Source organism: Bos javanicus, chromosome 2, assembly GCF_032452875.1.
Source record: "Bos javanicus breed banteng chromosome 2, ARS-OSU_banteng_1.0, whole genome shotgun sequence".
NCBI classification, from domain to species: domain Eukaryota; kingdom Metazoa; phylum Chordata; class Mammalia; order Artiodactyla; family Bovidae; genus Bos; species Bos javanicus.
In genome coordinates, this window is record NC_083869.1 from 52,487,782 (window position 1) to 52,503,259 (window position 15,478).

At 36.5% G+C, this 15,478-nt stretch overlaps 1 protein-coding gene across 14 annotated transcripts in view; it reads left to right on the forward strand.

Annotated features, from left to right (window-relative positions):
- Positions 1-15,478, forward strand: part of GTDC1 (glycosyltransferase like domain containing 1) — a 504,344-nt gene that overhangs the window by 81,882 nt on the left and 406,984 nt on the right. For 2 of the 14 annotated variants that reach the window (XM_061438637.1, XM_061438648.1), the window contains one exon: positions 4,357-4,509. The exons of the other annotated variants lie outside the window; for them this stretch is intronic. The gene's annotated coding sequence lies outside the window, so the exon portion shown is untranslated. The remainder of the gene's footprint in view (positions 1-4,356; positions 4,510-15,478) is intronic. 14 annotated transcript variants of the gene reach the window in all.

The following is a 15,478-nucleotide window of genomic DNA, read 5'->3' on the forward strand; positions in this document are numbered from 1 at the left end:
CACTTAGAACACCATCATGAAAAAAAAAGAAAAAACAACTTAAAAAAAAATAGAGACATTCTCCTCACAACTTCCATGTTTACTTAATAGCATTGTTCCTTATAGGAGGTTGTGCTCAGTTCGCCTTTTCCAGCTCTTCTTGAGATTTCCTTGCAGTCGCATTTTTGCCTCACTTTTCACAAAACCCTTCTGAATATTGCCCACTTGGGTCATGTGGACATAGTGTTTTGGATTGGTAGGAATCTTGTCTTGCTTCACAATTTATTATTTGAATTGAAACTCTCAAGTAATATTTGCTTATATTATATAGATTTTTATGCCAGGCTATCTCTTGTTGAGACCAAAAAACTTGCTATTGTTTTCTATTTTTGTCTAAAATTCAGAGTCAGTTCATATCTTTTATAGATAGAATACTCATTTTTGGAATGTTTGACAAATGTAGTTAGGTAAGCAAGTGAGCTTCCATTAAATACAGGGATGTGCATTAAAATTTTTTTCTTCTGAAGTCAAAATGCAAGGTAAAATACAAAAGTGTTTTTAAGTTTCCGATTTTTTCTAAATTTAGTTAGTAACCTACTATTACAAGTGATGTGAGAATGTAGCATTATGATTTTTAAGTAATGATTTGAAGAGGAAACTAGATTTTCACTATGAGCAACCATTTAATGAAATTTTCTAGAATGTTCCTCAAAATGTAAATGTTTTTTGTTGTATTAAGCAAAACAAATGATTCACTTTCAAGTGATCTATTTTAAAAATCAGTGTTTTTTTTTTTTTTTAAATACATTCAGAGTAAGAATAGTTAAATAGGCCAAATGTGTTTTCTTAGGAGGAGATTGATATTTTCATTGACCTTTATTTTTTAAAATTGTTAATGATTTCTGGCAATGAGAAAATTCCTTTGGGAGTAAAAGCTTACGTAGATTTGTAAGTGTATGACAGATATGACTAAAAAGAAAGTAAACAGTGGTTTGTGTTAAAATGATTAATGTAAAACATTTTTGTACATGCTGGAAAATATATCTATTATGGATACATTAAGATAAACATGTGCAATCTAAAGTTTTTTTTTTTTTTTTTTCCCCAGAGATTTTTTAAAAGTTTAGAACATGTTTTAAAATAATTAAAGGATTTGTAAAACAGGTATATCAGAGGTATGCATTAAATAAACTCACCTGTTATTTTTTCTCATTCTCGAGACAGATTCAGCAACATATTGGCTCATTACTATAACAAAACAAACAAATACTCAAATTGATTTGTACATATAATGCACATGTATTAAATGCTATGATTCTCAAGTCCCCCCCAGTGTGTTTTTTTTAAACTTGTATGTAAGTGGCTTGTCTGTAGAGCAGCTCAAATGAATCTGGGTGAGGTGCTTTTAAGTTATATTAATTACATCTTTAGGTCAACATTTTAAGCCAAAGGAACTTGAAGCTTTTGAGAAGAAATGGCAGTGAAACTTTTTTTCTCTTGGTCCAGTTAAGGGCATGACTGTCTTGAGTCCTTTGTGTCAAGGTTTGATAATATTAGAATTGGAGGTTAGAGATAATACAGACAAAAACTCTTTCTTCCTGTGTGTTCACTTATGTTGAATGTTAATTTTGTATTGAATACTATTCATTGACTTTAAATACATTTTCTCCATTGGTATAATTTTTATTTGCAGTTAAGCCCCTTTATCTGTTTTGTGGTAGGAATATATCTTTCGATGAATTAGAAACTGCAACATGAAAATTGTGCTATTTATTTGTTTATTCTAATTACACACAGAGGCATAATAGAAATATATCTAAGACCTATAATGTTTGAGCAGTGCTTTTGATAAATGTTACTGAGTTTTTCATTTTTGTAAGTAATAAATTCTACAGTTTTGTTTAGATCAGGCTTCATATCAAGGCTGCTATATCTTTATGATTTGATATTATACAATTTGCAGAAATTATGATATAGAAGCTTAGTCATTATATTTGCAGAAACATAGAAAAATAAATGTATTAACAGATGCCAGCAAAATTGTATAAATATCAAATTTATTATTTTAACCATAACTTTATTATAGTACATACCACGTTTATAATTAGAGCCAATATTTTATTTCATTTGAATTTTAGTACAGATTTTAAACCTAACTTCTAAAAAGGGGCTGTTTGATATCAAATATTGGTAACATGTGATGACAAATAGTGATTTCTAAGTTTATGTGGTCAAAAATATGAATGATTTTCCTTTAAGCATATAGTACATACTTCAGTGTAAAAGTCAATAGAGAGTATTCCATGAAAGAGTTTATATTAATTCAGTTGTCTGATTCTCCCCTTAGTATTTGATACATTTTAATTCCCTCTCCCAACATCTTATATCATCATTCTGTAAAATACTTTCACAAGTCTTTCATATGTTTTCTGTGGCATCTCACACTGCTCACTTTTTATCCATGGTACCATATGAATTCCCCATTTCAGGTTTACGCTGCATATTTTAAGCTGCTGATAGTATAAGTAGATCGCAAGGTAAAGTGACATTTAGCTTTTTGAGCTAGTCGTGTCATTTTTAGCATGAGAACAGGTTTGTTTCCCCCCCTTCCCCGTTCTAAATCTTCTCATATTTCCCATTCAAGCAATCTTGCTAACATGGAACAAAGAAATTCAGAGATTTGGCTATAGCAGCAATTGAAATGCATCAAAAAGTGGCTACTACAATACAATTTTATTAATGAATGATCTACATTGGTTCCAGCTGTGTCCATGTGATTAGGCCTTCACCAGGCAACAATGGGTATTTCCCTATTGCTTTTATTTGATTTCCAAGAATGTGTCATCTGTTACATCAGCCCCTGCCAATATACCCCCTGTAAAAGTGTTTTTTTTTTCCTTCCAAATTTCTGAAGCATAAGTTGAATACTCACACATATCCCTGCTGAAATATTGTTTCTAGTGAATAGTTGCCTAGGTTTATATGCCTGGTGTTGCATACCAAAATTTCAGAATATAAATTAAATGTTTATTAAGTTTATCAGTAAATTTTCAGAAGTGTGGTTGCCTGGTAATGCTAAAGATAGACTATTTTCGCTTTTACGTTTCCATCTTAATATTTTATTACAGTGGTATAATGTGTTATAGAGGTGGACAAGCTTGCAGATTGAAATGGGGATCGTCCAGATTGTTCCCTTCCCTGGACCATATGGTATAGTTCTAAAAGCCTTTTGTACGCTGTCTGTTCAGCTTATTGTAAACTCAATCTTTAGTGCACCTAAAAAGATAACCAAATAAAAATGGGCCTGAGAAAAAGGACTTCCTATCGTGTAAGGGCCCTAGAAATATTTGTTTTAAAGGAGATAACTGCTGATGGAATTGAAGCTGAGATGACATAAACAAAGGAGACTTATTCTCTGAATTTTCTTTTGAGGTCATAGGGATTGTGGTAGATTGTCTTTGAGTGTTGATTTTAAGACCAAGGCATTTGTGTTATCTATGCTTATTATCCTTATTTCTCCCATTCTTGCTGTCTCATGAGAATGTGGTTTTAAAAATCCTTTTTACAGAGGAAGTCTCTACTTATGAACAATGCCAAGTGATATATAAGCCCCAGGTTTTATGAATTATAGGTGTTTTCTTGGACTGATTTCACTGGGAATTTAGGGTTAAATTTTAGCCATTACCCATACTCACAGATAGTTGTAAAATTTCTAATTCTGTTTCCTTTTCCTCTGGCCCCTTTACCTATTATGATTCCATAATTCTATTTTAGGAAAATAGAGTAAGAGATTGCTTATTCCATATGCTAAGACTTTTTCAAAGCTGGGAATGTGAGTGATTTCTCCTGCCTCTCCTCCCGTTCCCGCCAGAGTAAGCTACTGTTAGAGAAGAGCATTAGACATTACCCATTGCTTCTTGGCACAAGAGATTTGAAGCTGAAATTCTCCCAAATGGGAGAGGAAAAAAAAAGAGAGAGAGCCTGTGAAGAACACGATTCTTTACTCTGTCATTACCCTGGCCACTGAAAGGGTAACTGAGGGGAACTCAAGTGTTATTGGAATGTATAATTTTCCTCTGAATGGCCACAGTGAAATATGTTTGAACACAAAAGGCAGAAAAAAGTATATGTGGCATATGGAGTTGATGGTGGTTGAAATTAATGAATCTTTTAGCAGTGTACAATTGAAACTATCCCAAGAACAGTACACACTTACAATATGTCCAGTTGAAACTTACATAGGGAGAGATTACTATCTTAGGGCGGCTACTAGAAATAGATGGGATAGTGCAGTGATATAATAATTCTAGTGATCAGTCAGTTTGATGAACAATACTTGTTGATACATGCTTTTCTGTTTTTGGCTTTGCCACACAGTGTATGGAATCTTAGTTCCCGGCTCAGGGATTGAACCTGTGCTCCCTACATTGGAAGCATGAAATGTTAACCACTGGACTGCCAGGGCGGAGAAGGCAATGGCACCCAACTCCAGTACTCTTGCCTGGAAAATCCCATGTACGGAGGAAGCTGGTAGGCTGCAGTCCATGGGGTCGCTAAGAGTCAGACACGACTGAGTGACTTCACTTTCACTTTCCACTTTCATGCATTGGAGAAGGAAATGGCAACCCACTCCAGTGTTCTTGCCTGGAGAATCCCAGGGACGGGGGAGCCTGGTGGGCTGCCGTCTATGGGGTCGCACAGAGTCGGACATGACTGAAGCGACTTAGGAGGAGGAGGGGAGGAGGACTGCCAGGGAAGTCTTTATATTTTTCAAGTTAAAAATTTTCCAAAAAACAGAGACAGTGGTTTCAAGTTGGGGGAATCTTTCCTATTTTAAAAATTCTGTTAATCTTGGGGTCTTAATTCATTATGAAGATACTTTTTAAAGATGCTCACAAAATTGAAAAACATAGTTTATACTTTCAAATTAACTAGGTTCCTCTTGTTTTCTCTCTCCATTCTCATTTCTTACTCCTTTCTTCAGCTGTATATTAGTGTATATTACATATATGAGTGATCTATATCATACTGTAAGAAATGTTATTTTATAGGTTTGGGGTATTGAAAGTTTCAGTTAGGAAAAGAAATAAAAAATCTTGTAATGACTATACAACAAATGAATATCCACGGAAGAGTTAGAACATATTTATTTAAGTAATCTGGGTTATAGAAGATTGTAGTAAAACTGTACACATGCAAATTCAAAATTGTTTTTATTTCTTCTAGTTAGAAAGGACTAGATCACAGCCTCTGGCTCAAGCAAGAAGGAGTCGTAGATAGTCTGACTTAAACATCTCTGTTGTGGCTTCCTTTTAATGGTAAAAATGCCCCTGGCTCCAAGTAGCAGAAAATCTTACTGTGACTTAAGTGAGTAAGGATTTTATTTGTCTCCTGTTATAAGAAGTCTGGAGGTAGATGCCATCAAAGGTCCAGGTAACATCATCGTGTTCCCTCATCCTTGGTGCAAAATGCTTACTTCTTATTCCGCAGATGACATTTGTACCTATAGAAATTGTGTTTACTTTGAAGCTGGAAGAAAAGTAAAGGGAGCCCAGAAACCAAGTTTTCATGGAGAGCTTTCTCTTTTTCTTCAGAAACAGATGCTTGTTCATGGGGACTTCTGCCTGCATCTCAGGGATAAAATGTGTGTCACATAACTACCTCTTAGTTCAATTCAGTTGCTCAGTTGTGTCCTACTCTTTGCAACCCCATGGACTGTAGCACGCCAGGCTTCCCTGTCCATCACCAACTCCTGGAGCTTAACCACCTCTAGAATGAGATAAAAATCATTTTAGGAGGCGCAGATGAAGAGAACGGACTTGTGGCTACAGTGGAGGAAGGAGAGGATGGGACAAATTGAGAGAGTAGCATTGACATATCTACATTACCATGTGTAAAATAGACAGCTAGTGGGAAGTTGCTGTATAGCATAGGGAGCTCGGCCTGGTGCTCTGTGAAGACCTAGAGGGGTGGGGTGTAGGGGTGGTTGGGAGGGAGGCTTTAGAGGGAGGGGATATACTTACAGCTGATTCACGTTGTTATATGGCAGAAACCAACGCACATTGTAAAGCAGTTATCTTTTAATTGCCTGTGTGTTCAGTTGCTAAGTCATGTCTGACTCTCTGCGACCTCATGGACTATAGCCTGTCAGGCTCCTCTGTCCATGGGATTATCCAAGCAAGAATATTGCAGTGGGTGTCATTTCTTCTTCCAGGGGATCTTCCTGACCCAGGGATCGAACCTGCTTCTCCTGCATTGGGAGTTAGATTCTTTACCACTGAGCCACCTGGAAAATCAACCTATCTTTAATTAAAAACAAATAAATAAAAAAAAAAGATCTAAAAGGAGAGGATCACATAAATTCCTGCCATGCTGTGGAGTTCAGGAGGCCACTAGGTGCCTTTATAGAAATACTGTGAAGTTCTTTGTTTAACCCTTCATGGATCACAGCCTTGTGGCAAAGGGGCTCATGTAACTCAATGAAGCTATGAGCCATGCCATGCAAGGCTACCCAAGATGGACGGGTCTTAGTGAAGGGTTCTGACAAAACATGGTCCACTGGAGGGGGAAATGGCAACCCACTCCAGTATTCTTATGTGGGAACACCATGGACAATATGAACAGGCAAAAAGATATGACACCAGAAGATGAAGCCCACCCCCCACCCCCACCCCCCCAGGTCGGAAGGTGTCCAGTATGCTACTGGGGAAGAGTTGAGGGCAGTTACTAATAGCTCCAGAAAGAATGAAGTGACTGGGCCAAAGCAGAAATGATGCTCAGTTGTAGATGTGTCTGGTGGTGAAAGTAAAGTCCAGTGCTTTAAAGAACAATATTGCATGGGAACCTGCAATGTTAGGTCCATGAATCAAGGTAAATTGGAGATGGTCAAGTAGGAGATGGCAAGAGTGAACATCTACATCTTAGGAATCAGTGAACTAAAATGGACTGAAATGGACAAATTTATTTCAGATGCCTACTACTGTGGGCAAGAATTTAAAAAAGATATTTTAGCTTTTGAGCCTTTATTTTGGAGGAAGGCAAGGAGAAGGAGAATTGGAAAGAGTGTCGGTGACCCATCCTAAAGTTATCTGACATACTTGCTTAGTTCTTTTGTATAGTTAGTTGCTTGGACCTTTGAATTTTCTGAGTACTTGTAGAAAGCAACTTAAGGTTTGTTTCCTTTTGACATTCAGTACGGTGCGTTTTGATATTGTGATGTTAAGTTTCTGTGACTGAGAGCAGGAACTCTAATTAGGTCATCTTGTTGTCCCTACCCCTAGCATAGTGCCTAGATAGACCCTCAATAAAACACTTGTTGAATGAATGAATTTTAAGAAATATATTACATTTGTTAATATTGGTATATATCATTTATACATGTAAAGGGCACAGTCATGTTTTTAATTTGTGAGGGGTTGTGGACTAAATTTTATACAGTTGTTCATTATGGCTAAGGGGACATCAGTGTAAAGATGTCAGTTGTTTTGAATAGAAGATACTCAGTTACAAGGCTTATAGAAAAATCCTCAGAATAACTTAGTACCAGTACTTTTGTTGGATCGAGTTATTCCATGGGTAAATAAAAAGATATAATTTCTTTTTAACTCCATGCATGGATCATTGTTTAAACAAGGATATGTTCAGTTTTTGAAGAAATAAGTAATTCGAGTTTATTAAAAAGGCAAATAAGTCATTTGATAATTTATGTTATTGATGTTGGTTTATAGAAAGGAGTTATTAGATCCTTGGAGGCCTTGTGGCTAAGAGCCCACTAAATCAGATTTTATACTAGATGGCATTTTGGGTATATTCTTTCTTTTAATTCTTAAGAGTGATAGTGTCATATGTTTCCAGTCCACATGCAAATGGTTACATACAATAGTAAAACATGTCCAAAAGAGTCCCTACGAAGTCATCTTTGTATCTGCTTGCTTTGCTCTAAACTAAGCAGGCTACCTCTTTTCCCCCCCCCAAGATCTACAGAAGAAAAGGTTCAGAGTGAATCTTGGCAGCATGAACCAGTGCCTCACAATTCTTCCCATGTCTAACCCAAGTCCTTTTTGTTGTACTTTCATTCTGTTTCTTTTACTTTGACCTCAGAGGACAAAGCAGACGACTATCCACTCATCTCCCACACGACATCCCCTAGATAGCACTGTTTTAATAAATTCCTGCCTCTTTATTCATGATGGCAGGGTTGTTGTTACCTTAATTATTAAAACAACCTGTGCATGGATAGAACTTATCTCAGGATAGGGAATGGATTCAAGTATCTGGAACTCAAATTTTCTATCTGAGCAGTTTATAGTCACTGAAAAGAAAGGAAGCCCTTTTAACATTCAGAAGCAGTCCTGGGAGAGAATGCCTATATAATCACAATTTAGGCAAGATCATTTTCTAGATTTGGATTTGAAATTTGGGTATCCATAGTCTTTAGGTCCTTCAGATGCTGTTTTGGTCATACTTCAGGAAGTAATCATTTATAGGCCAACACTTTGAACTTAAAAATACTCCTTGTACACCCATGGCTGATTCATGTGAATGCATGGCAAAAACCACCACAATATTGTAAAGTAATTAGCCTCTAATTAAAATAAAAAAAAAATACTCCTTGTAAAAGTTCAGCCCTTTCTCAATATTTTCACCTTCGTATTCTCAGCAATTAATAGAGTTTCTGGGCTAAAGTAGGCGCTTAGTAAGTACTTGTTAAATGAATTGTTTGAGTATTCCTTGGTAATGCTTCCTAATATAGGTCGCTTTACACTTTTCATTTCCCCATTCTTCTTTAATTTTATGCTGCCCAGTAACCACTCATGGTTTATTTTTTGTTGTCTTTATGTTCTCATTCAATGATATTTACAATGATTTAGAGCTTATTTGAATAACTGGACAACTGACTTTATGATGCTGCTGTAATTTTCAATTCAGGAATACCTCTTTTTTCCCCTTCACCTTTTGTGAAGGCTTCTTATAATCTTTTGATGAGAATTTGAAACACATTTATTGAAATGCCTTGTGTGCAAAGTACTTTGCTGGGATTTGCATAGATATAAACATGGATTGTACACAAACTGTTGCCACAGAAACAAAATCTGGTTGGGAAGACACACACATACTCTATAGTGTGAGTAAGATTGTGGTAACTGCTGTTATTAGGGTGCAAGTGAAGTTGGTGTTACTACAAAGGAAGGAGTAATTACTTCTGATGGGATGAATTTGCTCAGGTACTCAGTTGTGTCTGTCTCTTTGTGACCCTATGGATTTTTTGTAGCCTTCCAGGGTCTGCTGTCCATAGGATTTTCCCAGCAAGAATATGGGTAAGCAATTGACTTAAACCTTCATGGATGAGATGCGGTTTCAATGAAGTCTTGAGCTATATTTATGTAGGAATTTGACAGGTACTAAAGGTGAAAGGATTCCCAAAAGAAGAAACAGCACTGGTTGTGCATGATGGTGGGGATGTATATGGAATGTTTGAAAAATGGCAAGGGAGTCTTGCATTTAAAGTAACAGTGTCTGTGACAGTGATGGGAACTGAGGCTAGAAAGGAACTCAGTGGTAAAGAATCTGCCTGGCAATGCAAGAGACAGAGGAGATGCAGCTTGGATCCCTAGGTCAGGAAGATCCTCTAGAAAAGGAAATGGCAACTCACTCCAGGATTCTTGCCTGGAAAATTCTATGGACAGAGGAGCCTGGCAGGCTGCAGTTCATGAGGTTACAGAGAGTAGGATACGACTTAGCGACTGAGCACGCATGCACGCACACACTTGTTTCCTGTTAAGTAATTTTCTTTCTCAGGTAGGAACAGTCATTGGTTTTTGAGTAGAGGATGGATGCTAAAATATCCATAAGTTTCAGAGGAAGAAGAAAAAAGACAGATTAAATGTAGTTGAGTTTGAGGATGATGAACAAGGCTAAGGGCAGAAGGAATTGGGAGAGGAGGGCCTGATACCAGAGGCCTGGGATGAGTCAGCTTAAAGTCCTACAGGTTGTTGATTTGTTCAGAGTTGTTCAGCATTGTCCTGGCTCCCAAAGTGGCTGCTTTCCAGTTTTGAGCCTTCTTTCCACTTAATGTCATTTTGGAAGACTATGAAACAGTCTTCCTTGTATCTGGGAAACTAAGTATTTTAGTCTGAATTCTTGAAGAAAGCAAAAGGAGAAAAGAGTTGAACAGTTGCTGAATGAACCAAGAGTATCTACACGTTTCTTCAGCTTGTCTTTGTTACTGGGATCTTGACCCACTGTACTTTCTGACCCCTTGGTTCATCTTCTTGAAGTAGTACTTGGTATTGGTCCCTCTTTGAGACCCAGTTCAAATGGTTTATAACATTTTAAGTCTGTATTGTAATTAATATTTGGGTTACTTTAATATCACCAAACACTTAGCATAATTTTTAGAATGTTATCATTCAGTAAGTGCTTATTGTTGTCACACAGACCTTCCTGCTGTCTTCACATGGTGAGTATATTCCATCTCAGGCTCTAGCTCTGCCTGCTGCTTGGAAGGCTTACCATCCACATCTTCAGAGCCCCTTCCCTCTCTTCTTCTGGTTACTGTTTAGATGTCATCTCACCGTCAGTGAAATGTCCTCTGACAACTCCATATAAAGTCCTACTCTTCCCCAGCCCCTGTGCTCAGCACCTTATTCTCTATTACCTTGTGTAATTTTTCTTTATAGTACTTGCTACCATCTGATATACATTTACTTCATGATTGTCTTTTTATTCCAATTAAAAAGAAATTTCTTACAATAACAGGAACGTTTGTTTTGTTGCCCAGTTTATCCCCAGATACCCAGAGTAGCAATGGGTGTGTGGTAGGCACAATGGATATTTGCTGAACGAATGGTAAAAAACAAACAAACAAACAAAACTAGACTGTAAAGGAAAATAAACATTCATCTGAAGGTTTGTTTATTGGCTTGTGCAAGCAGTGATTTTGTTACAGATTTTATGATATCAAATCATTAACATTGCTCTCAGAAAAATAAAGGCAGATTCTATTTTCTATAGGTTGTGCCTGTGAAATCTAATTATGGATTAGTATTTGTTTTAAAAATATTTGAATGCCAAGCATATCCAGTTAGAAAACTCTTTTATTATCCATGCCAGCTTAATTTTTAAGGCAGTGAAATGGAAGACTGTCATTTCAGCAAGTAACTTATTTTCATTTGTGAAAATGGAATATTTTGAATATTCTAATTGATTTTTGAAGATAGTTTTACAAGAAAGTAATCCTTGTGTCTGTGCCTTGTACATTTGCCTTTAAAAGAGAAGGAAACTAGAAATAATCATGGAAATTATTTGCTGAGAAAGGTGTGAGCTTATGTGTGACTTTGTGTAAATGTCTGGAAGAAAATCACTCAGTCCCAAAGTGAAAGGTCAACCTTGGGATACTAAAAACTTTAAAAAGATCTGATTAAAAAAAATATGTCGCATATGTATATTTAAAGTTTGCAAAGTGATTTAGACTTTTTATCGTGAGCTCAGGCTTCTCTTTTACTGTATTTTACTGTAAGTTCACTTGGACATTTTTCCAGAAATCTGAAGTTTGTAATTTGGCAGTAAAAAAGTTGGGTATCAAATCAATATTATTATATGGCTTTCAGTGTCCTAAGAATTCCCTTTTGGAAACCCATAAAAACTCATTTTTTCTCACCATAAACTTTATCTGTCACTTTTCTATAAGGTCAGAGTATTAATGTTGGAGGTGATCTGCTCTGGGACAGAGAGTCAACAAAGTGGTAATAAAGTTAAAAAATGCCACATGGCACTTTCCTGGGATTAGGATTTATTTTTCATATAAAGTTCGTGCTCATTTTAAAATATGGAAAATTATATATTGATAATTATTTCCTTAATGTCTAAAGGAAAAGACACTAAGTATTTCCTTAGTGTCTCTCTAAAAATAGATGGAATGATAAACTTGCATCCAATTTTTTATTTACATGTTTCGTATTTTTATTAGTGTTTTTATCTTTTCTGGAGACTAATTTTTAATTATTTATATTCTTTTAGTTGTAGATTGTTTTCTTTCTAGATTTGGAGGTTAAGTTTTTCAGTATGGTCTTGTGCTGTGCTTACTAATGTCCAACTCTGCGACCCCAGGGACTGGAACCCACTAGTCTCCTCTGTCCATGAGAATTCTCCAGGCAAGAATACTGGAGTGGGTTGGCATACCCTCTTCAGAGATCTTTCCAACCCAGGGATCAAATCCAGGTCTCCTGCATTGTAGGCAAATTCTTTATCAGCTGAACTATAAGGGAGGCCCAAGTTTTTCAGTATCAGTTCAGTTCAGTCGCTCAGTCGTGTCTGACTCTTTGCCACCCCATGAATTGCAGCACTCCAGGCCTCCCTGTCCATCACCAACTCCCGGAGTTCACTCAGACTCACGTCCATCGAGTCGGTGATGCCATCCAGCCATCTCATCCTCTGTCGTCCCCTTCTCCTGCCCCCAATGCCTCCAGCATCAGAGTCTTTTCCAATGAGTCAACTCTTCGCATGAGGTGGCCAAAGTACTGGAGTTTCAGCTTTAGCATCATTCCTTCCCAAGAAATCCCAGGGCTGATCTCCTTCAGAATGGACTGGTTGGATCTCCTTACAGTCCAAGGGACTCTCAAGAGACTTCTCCAGCACCACAGTTCAAAGCATCAATTCTTCGGCATTCAGCTTTCTTCACAGTCCAACTCTCACATCCATACATGACCACTGGAAAAACCATAGCCTTGACTAGATGGACCTTTGTTGGCAAAATAATGTATAGATGATTTCAAAAGTTAAATACTATGAAATGGTTATATTGGAAAACAATTCCAGGAATAATACAGTTATTTCTTCTTACTTGAAAATGAAACATGGTATTTCAATTGTAAAAAGTACTAGAACTTGGAAGCTTTATTTAAAAATATTTATTTACTAAGTCTAAGTTACCATTGAGTTCAGTTCAGTTGCTCAGTTATGTCTGACTCTTTGCGATCCCATGGATTGTAGCACGCCAGGCCTCCCCATCCATCACCAACTCTCACAGTTTACTCAAACTCATGTCCATTGAGTCAGTGAGGCCATCCAACCATCTCTTCCTCTGTAATCCCCTTCTCCTCCCGCCTTCAATCTTTCCCAGCATTAGGGTCTTTTCCAATGAGTCAGTTCTTTGGATCAGGTGGCCAAAGTATTGGAGTTTTAGCTTCATCATCAGTCCTTCCAATGAATATGCAGGACTTATTTCCTTTAGGATGGACTGGCTGGATCCCCTTGCTGTCCAAGGGACTCTCAAGAGTCTTCTCCAACACCACAGTTCAAAAGCATCAATTCTTCAGTGCTCAGCTTTCTTTAGAGTCCAACTCTCATACCCATACATGACTACTGGAAAAACCATAGCCTTGACTAGATGGACCTTTGTTGACAAAGTAATGTCTCTGCGTTTTAATATGCCGTCTAGGTTGGTCATAACTTTTCTTCCAAGGAGCAAGCGTCTTTTAATTTCATGGCTGTAGGCACAATCTGCAGTGATTTTGAAACCCCAAAAAATAAAGTCTGTCACTGTTTCCACTGTTTCCCCATCTATTTGCCATGAAGTGATGGGACCAGATGCCATGATCTTCATTTTCTGAATGTTGAGTTTTAAGCCAGCGTTTTCACTCTCCTCTTTCACTTTCATCAAGAGGCTCTTTAGTTCATCTTCACTTTCTGCCATAACGATAGTGTCATCTGCATATCTGAGGTTATTGATATTTCTCCCGGCAGTCTTGATTCCAGCTTGTGCTTCTTCCAGCCCAGCATTTCTCATGATGTACTCAGCATATAAGTTAAATAAGCAGGGTGACAATATACAGCCTTGACGTACTCCTTTCCCTATTTGGAACTGGTCTGTCGTTCCATGTCCAGTTCTAACTGTTGCTTCATGACCTGCATACAGATTTCTCAAGAGGCAGGCCATTGAATTAATGTTTATTTATTTATGTTTAACAGTTTTATTGAGATATAATTCACATGTCATAAAATTCAACTGTATCAGGTTTTCAATCAAATTAATTGAGTATCCATTCTCCTATTGCCTGTATCTAAATATAGGAAATATCTGAGTGGCTATGAGAGGAGACAGTCTTTTAAGATAGTGTCTCTTGTAGTTGGATAGCCAATCAGTCTTTTTCTTTTTTTAAACATGTGTAACACATATGGATGATTATGCAGTACATTTTTCTGCTTTCTTAGTACAGACACTTTGGAAATTGTGTGAAACTAGAAGTTCTTTTCAATTTTATTCACCTTAATTGAATATTTCCTCTCATTTCAAGACCCATACCTAAGTATTTAAGGCTCAAATTAATTTTGACATTTTGCTTGAACTTGATTTAAAACTTTGAGCTCATGCTATACCTACCCATGTTCCTATTCAAAACCATAAGTACAAAATAGTATTTTAGTTCCTAACACACTATCAAAATATACCTTTAGTTTTCCTATATATAGTAAATAAAGATCTTGATCTGTTTACAATTATGTAATAATTCAAGTACATTTTAAATTAATTATTGTATTTCAAGCATTAGATAAGCAGTATTTGCAAAATCAAATTATAGTGTTTGTGACTAACCCTAAATCCATTAGTTTAACCCTTGATGATAGTTTTTAATAAGTTTCTTTATAGAAAAAGTAGTTAAAATAATTTGAAGACCACTTGCAATCTCCTGGAGGGGAGTTCAGAAATTGGTGAGTAGTATGTCATTTCAAACAATTTGGCCTCCTTCCCTAAAGTTAAGAAAAATTTATAGTTTCTTTTAATTACAAGTTGCAACAAATTCAATGAGGATAACTTGAAGAATAAAATGAAGCACAAAGAGAAAAACAAAATCACTCGTAATTCTATCATAAATGATTATTTATGATTTATGTCTACATGTGTGCATGTATGCGTCTTCATGCTCATCTACATCTTTTCATCATATATTTTTGTATATTCATTTCCTGCAGTCATACAATAGTTAAGACATTTTCCCATGCCAATATGCAGTTTTTTGTTTTTTTTTTTTAATCACACCACAGAGCATAATCTTAGTTCCTTGACCAGGGATTGAACCTGCACACCTGTGGTGGAAGTATGGGGTCTTAACCACTGGAATGCCAAGAATTCGCAGTAAACAGTTTTTGTTATGATTTTTGATCATTAATCATTTGATCATCAGAGATTACCCCCCCCGCCTTTTTTTTTTTTTCCTATATTTTGATTGCTTTCAATTTTTGGCAAAGACTTTAATTAAAAGATTCTTGACAAGTTGCAGAGTTAATTCTTATAAGAAGTTTTGAATTAAAAGATATGCATAGTTTTAAAGCCTTTTGTATTATGTTCTAATGTGAAAGGATGTTTTAATCCTTCCAAGCAAATTTAGCATTATACATTAGTAGAGTAGGCACCAGCCTTCAGTACCTGAGAAGTGTCCTTTTAATTCACAAACTATCCTGATCTACAGTTGACTCTTGAACAACTCAAATTTGACCTGCG